Genomic DNA, 13,421 nt, shown 5'->3' with positions numbered 1-13,421 from the left:
CTGCCCATTGCTCTAAACACAGGGAGGACAGCTAGTGCCATTTCCTAAGGAATATCAGGCTACTCTATTTCTGAATGAACAATGAAGGTCCATGGATGGGTATCTTTCCCACCAATTTAGCCTTTTGACATAGTTCCAGTGAATCCCATATAGAGATTTTTTTTTTTACCTCAAATATACACTTTCATATGACAATAAAAGCAATATGTATTCATTTGAAGAAAACCAAGGCTACAGATAAGGTGTAAATAAACAGGATAAGTCACTCATTAACATTTAGGTTAATTAACATTAGGCTCCAGTTTTTTTGTCTAGTATTTTCTTTTGCACTACTGACATCATATTGTGTGAAAAATAATGTCCTTTGACTTTTCGCCTAATATAATTAGTATAAGCACTTTTCCGTATCATTAAAGGGCATTGTAAATGCTATTCCAAAACAAAACAAAACTACAAACTTTTGTACTGTACAAGTGCACCATAATTTATCTAGACTTCCCTCCCTGTTTGGCAGTGATTAATAAATAGCAGAATGAAGGTTCTTTATAGGCATAGAGATCAGTGTTAGTTCTTGCTTGGCACAGTGTAAGCCAGGCTTCTGATCTTACTGGGTCAAGGTCATTGTTTTGTGTTCTCTGGATCTAGTCTTTGTTCACCAGCCATTTGAGTAAGGTAGGTGATTTACTGGGCATGGGTGCAATAAGACGTCTATCGGAATAAGGATATCCCCATTTTGTGCCTTCGACTTTTATAGTTTTGAAATAATAGGAATGACACCTAATCTGATGGATGACTATAGATAAACAAGTCGAAGACACCAATGAAGATTTTTCACCTTTAATCCTTACTGAATAATTCAAAAGAACATACTATATATCAACCTTAATTTGGATGACTAATGGTTTGGTTTGACAAAATTAAATGAACACTGACTAAGCCTCAATCAATGCTAGGCACCATTGAGAAGACTATGGGAGAATATAAAATGGTACAGCCACTTTGGAAAACAGTATGACAGTTCTTTAACCCTTTCACTGCATTAATTGATTTCAAGGATTTTTTGTTTGTTTGTTTTCAAAATGTGTCAAAAATCCACTAAAAGTTGATATTTTGACTATTTTTTTTGCATATGTACTGGAACTCCGCAGTAGAGGGAAAAGTTTTTTGAGCTCGTGGGGTAAACTTGAACGCCACAGTCAGCAGATGGAAACATTCATTCGGCTATATCTGAACGTCGCAGCAAATGATTTAAAAAAAGAAACCCTAAAAATAGATTTACCATATGATCCAGCAATTCCACTTCTTGGTATATACCCAAAAGTATTGAAAGCAGGAACGTGAACAAATATTTGTATGCCCATGTTCATGGCAGCATTATTCACAATAGACAAAAGGTGGAAGCAATCTAATTGCCCATTGATGGATGAATGGATAAACAAAATGCAGTATAAACATATGGTGGAATATTTTTTTGCCTTAAAAAGGAAGGAAATTCTGACACATGCTATAGTAGGGATGAACCTTGAAGACATTATGCTAAGTTAAGTAAGCCAGAAACAAAAAGACAAATACTCTATAATTCCACTTAAATTAGGCACCTAGAGTAGTCAAATTCATAGAAACAGAAAGTAAATTGGTAGTTTGGGGAGAGGAGAGATGAGGACTTTTTGTTCAGTGGGAATAGAGTCTTGGTGTTCAAGATAAAAAGAGTTCTGGAGAAGGATTGTGGTAATGATTTCATGGTATTAATGTATTTAATTCCACTGAACTGTACACTTAAAATGGTTAAGATGTTAAATTTTATGTTACATTTTACCACAACTATTTTTTTAAAGGGTTCTGGAAAGAGAAAATAAGCAGTGTAAGAAATAAATACTTTATTATAGGGAAATCTCAAAGGTATGTTAGTATGTAAATGGAGGGAGATGGGGGAAAGTAGACTGGTTCATAAATTATCCCACAGAGAAGGAGTGAAAGAGACATGAAATTTACAAAAAGCACTAGAAAAGTTAAGTATGTGAGAGTGGATATATGGAGGCACACACTGGTAAGTGGATCAAGGAAAGCTTTATGAAGGAAGTGGCTAGGACTTCCATAGAAGAATGTGGGGGATGACTGGGGTAATGAGCATGGAGAGAAGAGAGGAAACTGGGAGGAAAAAGCATGGAAATTAGAAGTTCAATATGCTATGTTTACACTGATAAATGCCAACAATAAAAATTAAGAAAGATTGTAAATAAACAACCTAGCCTTATACCTGAAGGAACTAGAAAAATAAGAACAAACTAAATCCATAGTTAGAAAAAGGAAGAAAATAATAAAGATCAAAGCTGAAATAAATCAAATAGAGAATAGAAACAATGGGGAAAAAAGTCAACCAAACTAAGCTGTTGTTTTTTAAGTAAAATAGGCAAACTTTTAGCTAGAGTAAAAAAAGAAAGAGAGAAGACGCAAGTAAATAAAATCAGAAAGGAAAGAGAAGACATTACAATGGATGTCTCAAATGAAAAAGGACCTTAAGGGACTATTATGAGGAATTATATGTGAACAAATGGAATAATCTAGAATAAATTGATAAAATCCTAGAAACATACAGCTGAGTCAAGAAAAAATAGAAACTGAACAGATCAATAACAAATACGGAGATTGAAGTTGTAATCAACAACCTCCCAACAAAGAAAAGCCCAAGAACGTATGATTTCATGGCCGAATTCTACCAAATATTCAAAAAATAATTAAAACCAACTCTTCTCAAACTCTTCCAAAACATGGAAGTAGAGGGAATATTTTCAAACATATTTTGTGAGGCCAGAATCTCCCTAATACCAAAGCCAGACAAAGACAGCAGAAGAAAAGAAAACTATAAGCAAATATTTCTGATGACTATAAATGCAAAAATTCTCAATAAAATCCTAGCAATCTGAATTCAACAACACATAAAATGGAGTACACACCATGAGCATGTGCAGTTTATTCCTGGGTTGCAAGGCTGGTTTAACACACACAAGTACATTAATGTGATACATCACATTAACAGAATAAATGATAAAAGATCATCTCAATAGATGCACAGAAACATTTGACAAAGTTTAACATCCATTCATGATAAGAACTTTCAACAAAATAGGTATAAAAGGAAATTCTTCAACACAATAAAGACCATTTATAAAAAGCCCACAGCTATCATAATCAATAGGGAAAAACTGAAAGCATTTCCTCTAAGATCCAGTACAAGGTAAGAATGTCCACTCTCACCACTTCTATTCAACATCGTACTATAAGTACTAGCAAGAGCAATAACACAAGAAAAATAAATAAAAGGCATGCAAATCAGAAAAGAAGAAGTGAAATTATCTTTGTTTGTGGATGACATGATCCTATTTGTAGAAAACCCTAAAATCCCCAGGGGAAGGGAAGGTGTAGAACTAATAAATGAATTCAGTAAAGTTGCAGGATACAAAATCAGCATATTCAAAATCATTTGTGTTTCTTTACACCACCAACAATATATAGAGAAAGGAAACCAAGAAAACAATCCCATTTATGATACCATCAAAAGGAATAAAATACTTAGGAATAACTTTAATGAGGAGGTGAAAGATCTGTACACTGAAAACTAGAATACAATGATGAAAGAAAAATGAAGACACAAATAAATGGAAGTATATCCTATGTTCATAGATTAGAGGAATTAATATTGTTAAAATGTTCATACTTCCCAAAGTGATCTACAGATTCAATGCCATCCCTGTTAAAATCCCAATGGAATTTTTTACAGAAATAGAAAACAACAATTCTAAAATTTGTGTGGAACCACAAAACACCCTAAATAGCCAAATAAATCTTGAGAGAAAAGAACAGAATTGGAAAGAGCACACTTTTAGATTTCAAATTATATTACAAAGCCAAGTAATCAAATCGCATAGTGTTGGCATAAAAACAGACACATGGACCAATGGAACAGAATTGAGAGCCCAGAAAGAAACCTGTGCATATATGGTCAACTAATTTTCTACAAGGGAGCCAGGAATAACCAATGGGGAACAAATATCCTCTTTAATAAGTGGTGCTGGGAAACTGGATATCCACATGCAAAAGAATGAAAATTAATCTTTATCTTACATCATACATGAAAACCAAATCAAAATGGATTTAAGATTTAAACATAAAACCTAATACCATTCCTAGGAAAAAACAAAGGAAAAAATCTCATTGACATTGCCCTTGGCAATGGGTTTTTTGGATATGGCATCAAAAACTCAGACAACAAAAGCAAAAAATAAACAATAGGGACTCCATCAAACTAAAAATCTTCTGCACAGTAAAGGAAACCATCAAGAAAGTGAAAAGGTAATTTAACAGATTAGGAAAAAATATTTGCAAACCATATATCTGATGAAGTGTTAAGATCCAAAATATATAAGGAACTCATACAACTCAATAGCAAGAAAACAAACAACTGGGTTAAAATATGGGCAAAGTACCTGAACAGATATTTTTCCAAAGGCATACAAATGGCCAATAGACATATGAAAAAGTGCTCAACATCACAAATCATCAGGGAAATGCAAATCAAAATCACAGTGAGATATCACCTCACACCTGTTAAGGTGGCTATTTATTTTAAAAAAAGTGTTGGTTAGGATGTGGACAGAAGGCAATCCTTGTACACTGTTGGAAATGTAAATTAGTACAGCTATTATGAAAAACAGTATGGAGTTTCATAAAAAAAAACCTGAAACTATAACTACCATATGATCTAGCAATTCCCCTTCTGGGATATAAACAAAGGAAATGAAATTAGTATCTTAAAGTGACATCTGTGATCCCATTTTTATTGTACCATTATTCACAATAGCCAATATATAGAAACAATCTAGGTGTCCATCAATGAATGAATGGATAAATAAATCATCATATATACTTATACAATGGAATATTATTCAGCTTTAAAAAAAAAAAAAAAAAAGAGATCCTGCCATTTGCAACAGTATGGATGAACCTGGGGAACATTCTAAGTGAAATAAGCCAGATATGGAAAGAAAGAAAAAAAAGAAAAAAGAAAACCTTGCATGATCTTTTATATGTGGGATCCAAAGAAGTTGAATACATAGAAACAGAGACTAAAAAGATGGTTACTAGGTATGGAGAGTTGGGGACAATGAACAGCAGTTAGTCAAAGGGTACAAAGTTGCAATTGTGTAGCATGAGTAAGTCTAGAGATTTCATGTACAGCATGATGACTATAAATAATAAGACCATGTTGAATACTGGAAATAAGCTGGAAGAAAAGATTTCAGGTGTTCAGGCACACACACACGCGCACAGGGAGACAGACACACAAAATTGTAATTATGTGAGAAGATGTGTTAATTACCTTGACTGTGGTAATTATTTCACTTTATGATTTGATCAAATTTCAAATCATCATGTTATATACCTTAAATATATACAATTTTTATAAAAAATAAAATTTAAAGGAAAAGAAAGAAAAAACATGGAAATTAGCTTAGAGCAAGGTTTGGACACAAGGAGACACAGTGGCACGGAACGATAGGAAACTCAGGATCCTCTTGAGTTGCTTCAGAGTCTGGGTCAGCAAGCTTGTAGTGACGATTTGATGTAGGCCTCGTGGTATCCTAGTCTTACCTCTGTCTGTCAAGGAAGTGCCTGTTTAGGAAGAGACAGAGCTGGAGGTTTGGAAGCATTTAATTCAAAGTGAAACCAGGTCTGTTTTGTTCGAGATTCAGTAGATCTGGAAATGAACTCTCACAAATTGTCAAATTGGGTTTATGGGAACAGACTGAATTAGATACTATTCCATTGAAGATATACATTAGAGACGCACTGATATATTTGAGATACGTTGGTGTCATTTTTAAGGGTTCCTTAAGTGTTTTGTTTGTTTTTGTTGTTTTAATTTGACAAACACAGTACCTCCTGGATGAATAAGACTATGTTAGAAGAGAGGGTAAGAGAGCGGGAAAGGAAAATTTAAACCAAATTGTATAATACTTTCTCATTCAATGGAAGTGGTGGGTTCGCACGGACTACAGATATTGCGTGGTTAGTATAAGGTAGGGTGGGGTGAGGCTTGACCATGCTAAGTGGGACTGAAGATGGACATGACTGACTTCAGGGCACCAGGTTAGAAACTTGATGTCAAGGAGACAGAGTTGCTCCGTGAAATTCTGTCTCAACCCACTGGCCTTGACCGTGAGTCCTTTAGAGTCTCGTGAGAGAATATGTTGGGTTAGGTTGGGTAATTTGAATACTCAATCTAGGAGATGTAGAGGCAAAGAATAGATCCCACCTGGCAGGATTTTTCAACCTGTAGGTTCTTACTGGCATTTGTATAAGACATAAAGCAGAACAGGATGAAGTAGAATGGAAAATAGCACAGTCATATCTCTACAGGGAGGAAAGAGAAGTATGATTTCATAGAACCTTGCTTTCAGTTTTAAGGGCAGAATAAAGTAGTATACAGCATATTTTTTACTATGACTCCAGGTCCAAAATGTTGAAAGCAGTGCTCTAAAGGTCTGCAGGAGGCAAATTAGGAAGGTATTTGATAGGATTCATAGGACCATGAAAGATTTCATTACAGCATGTCCTTTATTTTATAATAAAGCTGTACTTAAACTTGTTTCAGTGTTATTAGAAATTAGAATCTTTTCCTAGGTATTTTTAAAAAGTGTGGATCTCAAAGAACAAAGTTTAAATAAACAAAAATAATAGAACAAACACTGCCAGGTCTAACTATGAGGCAAGGAAGAAAGCAGCTCTGCTAAGATTGATTTTATGTGGATGTTTGCACGTATTTGTGTCTGTTCATAAAATAGTACTTAATCTAAAAGAAGAATTAGACTGCTCTTTACAAATAGCCACCTGACACTGAATGCAGTGATAGCGCAAATGTATGGGTCTCGTTGTTTAGTCTCATGGCTTTGTGGGTCTCATTGGGTATTTTTCAGGACTGAGAAGCTACCTGGGATCTTCTTGAATAAGAGGCTAATTATATTTTCTTCAGAATATCGAAAAACATATACTTTTCAAGGAGGAAATTTTATACCTTTGAGGGAAATTGGTGTCAGATAAATGGCTTTGTTAGGCCTACAAAGGCCATTGCTCCCAGTGGGAAAATATAAATTGCTTAAAATATACAAGCTTATAGTTGTTGCTACCAGCAATGTTTAGGGTTTTGTTATAAGACCAAAGCAAATAAGTTGAGGGGATTTAATGAAAAAAATGTTTCTAAGTGAAAATGTTAATATCTGGAAAGGAGTTTTGGCAGTTAGCAAAATGATACTGATTATTTTGAAGTTTTGTCTACTGAGTAGATTTCAGGAGCCTGTTATCGAGTCTACCATTCTCAATGCTGGTTTAAAAAAATACCCCATTTGTTGAAACATGTTCACTGCCAGCTGGGTAGAATTCCTTTTACAAAGACGCAACTGAATAGATTGGAGAGGACTCTTTATTTATCTATGATTTCAACTCCACCTGTTTACCATTTTCTTGTTAAAAGGAATTAGTGAGTGTTGGGTATGTGGCTATGAAGCAATTGAACAAATCTCCACTGCAACTATAATACAAATCCATCTTCAATCCCGGAGCAAATTGTTCTCATTTGGGGAGGGGAAAAGGTATTTTCTCAGCTAAAAAACAAAAATTAACAAATATTTTGCAGAAGGTGAACTCTAGGGTCCCAACCAAATCCTGAACAAATTAGAGTGAAGCAGAAACAGCTGTTGGGTAAAATGCACATCCTAAGAGTAGGTTGTGGGCTGTCAGGCCAGATTGCTTGGAGCAGGCCCATCCCAGCTCTACCATTTCTCAGCACCTTGGCAAAGAGTGGGAAATGTGAAAAGAGGAGCAAATGTTCAAGAAAAACAACAGGAGCGCCAAGTGCTCTTTGCTTTGGGACCTAAGGGATCCCAAGTTAGTTTGTTATTTTTTTCTTATTTTCTCCTGGGAAATAGCCTATGGACAATGAAGAAGACTTGCTCTGTGACAGGGATGAAACTGTGACTAACAGTGAAAACTCAGCAAGCATCTCAAGAGAATTGTCATCTCTTTGCAAGTGCTCCCCCCAAACAGAGCTTAGTGTAGTAATCCTGTGACCTTCTCCTGTGAAGGTTAAACTTTGCATCACAATAAGTAATACGTCTTTTGCATTTTATCCAATCATAATTTAAATCAAGAGAGATGGAATGATGAAAAATGATTGAAATACAAGCTTGATCATTTTCAATTCCAAATGTGCTTTTACACCACCTAGAACTGTTGTGTTTGAATCCAAGAAAGGTGTTAAATTTTTCTGAACATCCTATGATATTTTAGATATACTAAGGAATTATAAATTGCTTTAGTGTCGTTCCTCTTCTCCAACTTCACGCTTAGTTATTTTCCTTGTTAAATTTGTTAGAGTGTGCCTGGGGGTCCATAACAAACACACACCACTTTACACCCAAGTTCCAAACCAATTAGAAATAAAAATAAAATTTTAAAAAGTGAAAAATGTAAGACCAAATATAACCTGTATAATGGATAAAGCTGATATGGTTCAGCTTTATAAGTATGACTTATTTCTTGGGACACGTGGGCTCTGAAACACTGGGCTAGAATGAGAAAGACTTATGGAGTCTCTTCCTCAGGTGGCACGAGCCAGTAACACAGGCTTTCTGTAGAAAAGGCTATCGTTTTCCAAGTGGCCAAGAGCAACCAAGATCAGATGCTCTCCATGGAATGACTGTAACCCCCCAACGTTATTAGAGTAAAATTTATCTTTTTATATATAGCTAATTTTCTATTGGTAATGCATACAAAGTGTGAAAACAATGACAAAGATACGAAGTGAAAAGATAAGCCTTTCTCCCCCTTCCCACACTCATGGGGCAACAACTTTTAAAGAGTTTCTGATTTTACTTTCCCTGGTTGTTATCATTATAATTTTAAATGACATCCTTCTATTTCTACTTCTAAAATTATCTTGAAACAATATCTATTGATTCTCTTCCATAAAAGATGAGGACCTCCGCATACTTGCACTCCCTCCCACCTCGTCTTCCCTTCACCTTCTGGTTTTTTCTTAAGCATTTTATTGTTTTTACTTTTTTGTGGGGAGGGAACCTAGTTAGAAATGAACTCCTGGAGTTCAAACTCCACTTCATCACTTATTTACTTACTAGCTATGTAATCTTGAAAAAGATATTTTGCCTGTCACGACTTCGAATTCCTCATTTGTAATTGGGGATAATAATGGTACCTCCTTCGTAAGCAACTGTGAGGACTAAATTGGTCAATCCATATAAAGTGCTTAGCACTGTGCCTGATAGAAAAAAAACACTGAACAAATGTTACATATGGTTCTGCGCAAATAATACGTTTTTGTCAGAGGTTGATTCTACAATCTAACAAACAGAATCTATAATATTATGATTATTTAAATAATTTTCATGGTAGAATGAAATGGCATGATTGGACTGAGAAAAAGAAATGTAATTTTTGTCACTAAAATTGTGTTCTTTAAAAATGATGCTTCCAAGTGTCAATGTTTAATAGACCTTCTTAATTTCTTGTAGATTCCCTTAGTTTTCTAGTCATACTAATTTCTTTGTTATCTTTTGGATTGAGAAGCAATACACTACTGGTGTTTAACTTACAGCTTCCACTGTGTATGTGACATTTTGCAAGTTACTTAGACTCTCTATGCCTTATTTTTCTCATCATCAGATGGGATAGTAGAAGTATCTCAGAGTGTTATTATGAATGGTAAATGAATAATACATGCACAGCCCATAGAAAAGCCCCTGGAACCTGGTGGGGTTTTTTGTTTGTTTGTTTTTTGTGTTCCTTTTTAAAATTCTGCTACAGTACTTTATTTATTCTTACCAAATGTTGAGGGCATTAAATGTTCTGTGTTTGTATGTACAAAATTTGTATTTTCCTATCCCCCTCCTATGGGTGCTTATAAGATTCTAAATTCAGTGTGGGAATTTTCTAATAATGATGTCCTTTTTCTAATAATGATGGAGTAGCTTATTGCAAACCAATACTCCCACCAAGAACATGTAGAAAAGCTGGGGAAGAAAAGATTCGTGTAGGCACTGGGGAGGTAGTAAGACAGCCAGGACTGCCAGGTTGGGACAGAACCCAGAAAAAAGTAAGTGCTGAGGTGAACCCAAAATTTTGCATTTCTTTTCCACTCAAGATATTTGTTGTTCTTGGCATATGGCCAAGAGCCTACAAAGTTGAGCAGGAAGTGGCAGCTAATTGAGCAGAGCATTTGGCAATTTCATGGGACTGAAGAGATAAAAATTGGATTCAATCTATCAAGAAATTGGGCCTCTGGTAAAAGCCTCATACCTCCAGTGAGGACCCCTGAAGGCATACACACTACAAGTGAAAGCAAACTTGAACTAGATCATCCCTCACAAAAGAATGGAATTGGGCTTTGTCCATCCCAGACTGCATTACGGTGATCTGTATCTACTCTAAATGCCTACTAGAGAGTAAAACTCTGTCCTTATTGGAGGAAGATGAATCATTCAAATCTCAAATTATTTTTACATTTTTTTCATTCACAATGTCTAACACTTAATCAACATATCCAAGCATGTCAGGAAATAGGACCAAATGACCAAAACCAAGAAGAAATACAAGCAATAGAATCAGACCAACAGGTGACTCATTTATTATTTGACATTAACTTTAAAATGACTATGATTACTATGTCAAAAAATAAAAGAGGTCAACAGTAAGAATTTCACTGGGGAACTAGGCGTATAAAATAATCTAATGGAAATTCTAGAACTGAAAGCCACATAAAGGAAAATTAAGAACTGAAAATACAGGTTTCATACTAGATTGATCACAGTGAAAGAGAGGTTAAGTAAGATGGAAGGTAGATTACTGTCAAGTATCCATACTCATGCTCACAGGGGGGAAAAAAAGGTGTAAAATAGATAAAAACGCATTAAAGACATATGAGTCATAGTGGAAAGATCTGCAATATTGTACAACTGAAATTCTTGAAGGAGAGGGAAAAAGGTTATGGTAGATGCAAGATTTGAAGAGATACTGGTCAATAATCACACCAAACTGATAAAAACCATAAAGTCACAAAATTCAAGAAAAATTGCAAACCCTAAATTGGATAATTTTTTTAATTTAAATTTATTTTTTAAATATATGTGTGCATGCATATATATATATGCATGCACACATATATTTATATACTTATGCCTGATACAGCATAGTAAAACTACTGAAAACAAAAGACAAAAAGGAAATCTTAAAAGCAGCCAGGAAAAAAGAAAAAGACATTTTATCTTCAAATGAGCAATAATAAAACTAACAGCTAAATCCTCATCATAAATTATGATGGAAACTAGAAGATAATGGATTGATATTTTTAAAGTGCTTAAAGAAAACAACTGAAAACCTAGAATTCTGTATTCAACTAAATATAGTTCAAAAATGGAGGCAAAATAAGAAACTCAGAAAGAGAATTTGTTGTCAACACAGCCATGCTAAAAGAAACAATCAGAGCACAAATGGTCAGATTCCCTGGGTCCCCCTGATTTTCTTAGAAAGGATGTGCAGATTAAAAAGGATGAATGAGAATGTTTTCTTTGTTGTGTTAAGCCCGCGATATATGTGGATTTGGGGTATAGAATAATCAGACTATACTGACTGGTAGATTGATTCAAGTTCCCACCCCATTCCTTCATTCTTCTCTCTACCGTTTGTAAGTTATGTTTCTGTATATCTATGCTTTAATGGTTGCTTTAGTTTTTTTAAGCATGCATAACTAACAAATTCTAAGTACTTTGAGTAGATTCTCAAATTTTAATGTCTATTCAAATTGCATCTGTTAAAATGCAGGTTATGATTCAAGAGGCTGCCTGAGGCAGGGCCTGAGATTCTGGATTTCTAACACACTCGTGGGTGTTGCAAATGCTCCTGGTACCTGGACCATGTTTTGAGTAGAAAGGCCTTCAAATACTTAACTTGACTTATCCCACATTTAAACTTACACCTTACTGTTGTTCTATATTTCAGTTTAATTTCCCCACGAATTAACCTTCAAAATTTTTACATAGTCAATATTTTATTTAGGTTAACCCACTTGCCAGTTTCTTTGCTTATCATTCCTCTTATGTCTCCTTTTACTTCTTTTAGAATTCCCTTCAGTGAAGGTGTATTTGTGATAAACTCCACTTTTAATTATGCAAAAGAAAAAGAGTCTTGATTTTACTCTCCTAGAAAATAATTTCATTGTGCAGAGCATTCCAGGACTATTCATTGTCTTCTAATCTCCATACAGTCGAATGTAAAAGGAGTCATCTTATTGATATTCAGGTGATCTATCCTTTCTCCTTGCTCTAAGGACTGATTTTCTTGGATGTTCATAGTTTACTGTAAGTATGCTATGTCTTTGTGTGAAGGTATTTTTAATTTATTATTCATGGAATATACTGGGCCTTTTGGATCTGAGAATTGGTGTCCTTTCATAAGTCTGGAGAATTCGCCAACATAGTGCCGTTAAGCATTGGCTTATTCTCATTCTGTCTTCTCCTTTTATATTGTAATTAGCCATTTGTTGGCTCTCCTCACTCTGTGCTCTGGCTTTTATTTTCTCTTTCATTTTTTTAATCTCTCCTTCTTTCTGAGTGGCATTTTTATATTATCTTTGTATCTACATTCTAGGTCACTAATTCTGGTCAACTTTTATCTTCTAGTTAACCTATCCATTTAATTAATAATTTTAATTATTATAGTTTTTCTTTCTAATATTTTATTTGCATCTTTTAAGAATATTCATACATTTAAAGAATATAATTTATTTTTTGTTCATATTTTCATGCTTCTCCTTTATTCAAACAAAGAAAGTATAATTGTATATTTTCTGGGAATTAAAATATCTGATATGTTTAGGAAACTGATTCTCCTGTCTTTAATTCAAGCTGTCTTGTCTCTTTGAGTTTTTTAGTTTTTCCAGTGAGTTGTTCATTTTCTATGGAACTTTATCTGTGGGCATTTTTTGAGGCCTGGGCTGAATTAGTATTCCTCCTGAAATGATTTGTGTTTGCTTCTGCCAGTTTGCTGGGGGCACCACTGACCTAGGAGCACTTTACATTGTCCACTTGAGATTTTTCAGACCTCACAGGTGGCATAAATTTGGATGGCAAACCTGTGAAGGGTCTGTGGTGCTTATAAAATCTTAGGGGAGATTTTTTTTTTTTTCCTCCACTAGTGCCAATGTCAAAACTGGAAGGATGCCTTGATCTTCTATTTTTGGCAGTGAGTTTATTCCTCATTCAACCTTCTACAAATGGGATAGCCCATTGGGATTTTAGCTTTATGCTGAAGTCTCCTAAGAGACTACCCACCTAGGAGCAAGTCTTTCCCATTTT

This window comes from Rhinolophus sinicus, chromosome 2, assembly GCF_057876585.1.
Source record: "Rhinolophus sinicus isolate RSI-liver-muscle chromosome 2, RSI-T2T, whole genome shotgun sequence".
In the NCBI taxonomy this organism is placed as follows: Eukaryota; Metazoa; Chordata; class Mammalia; order Chiroptera; family Rhinolophidae; genus Rhinolophus; species Rhinolophus sinicus.
This window is presented reverse-complemented; position numbering follows the sequence as displayed.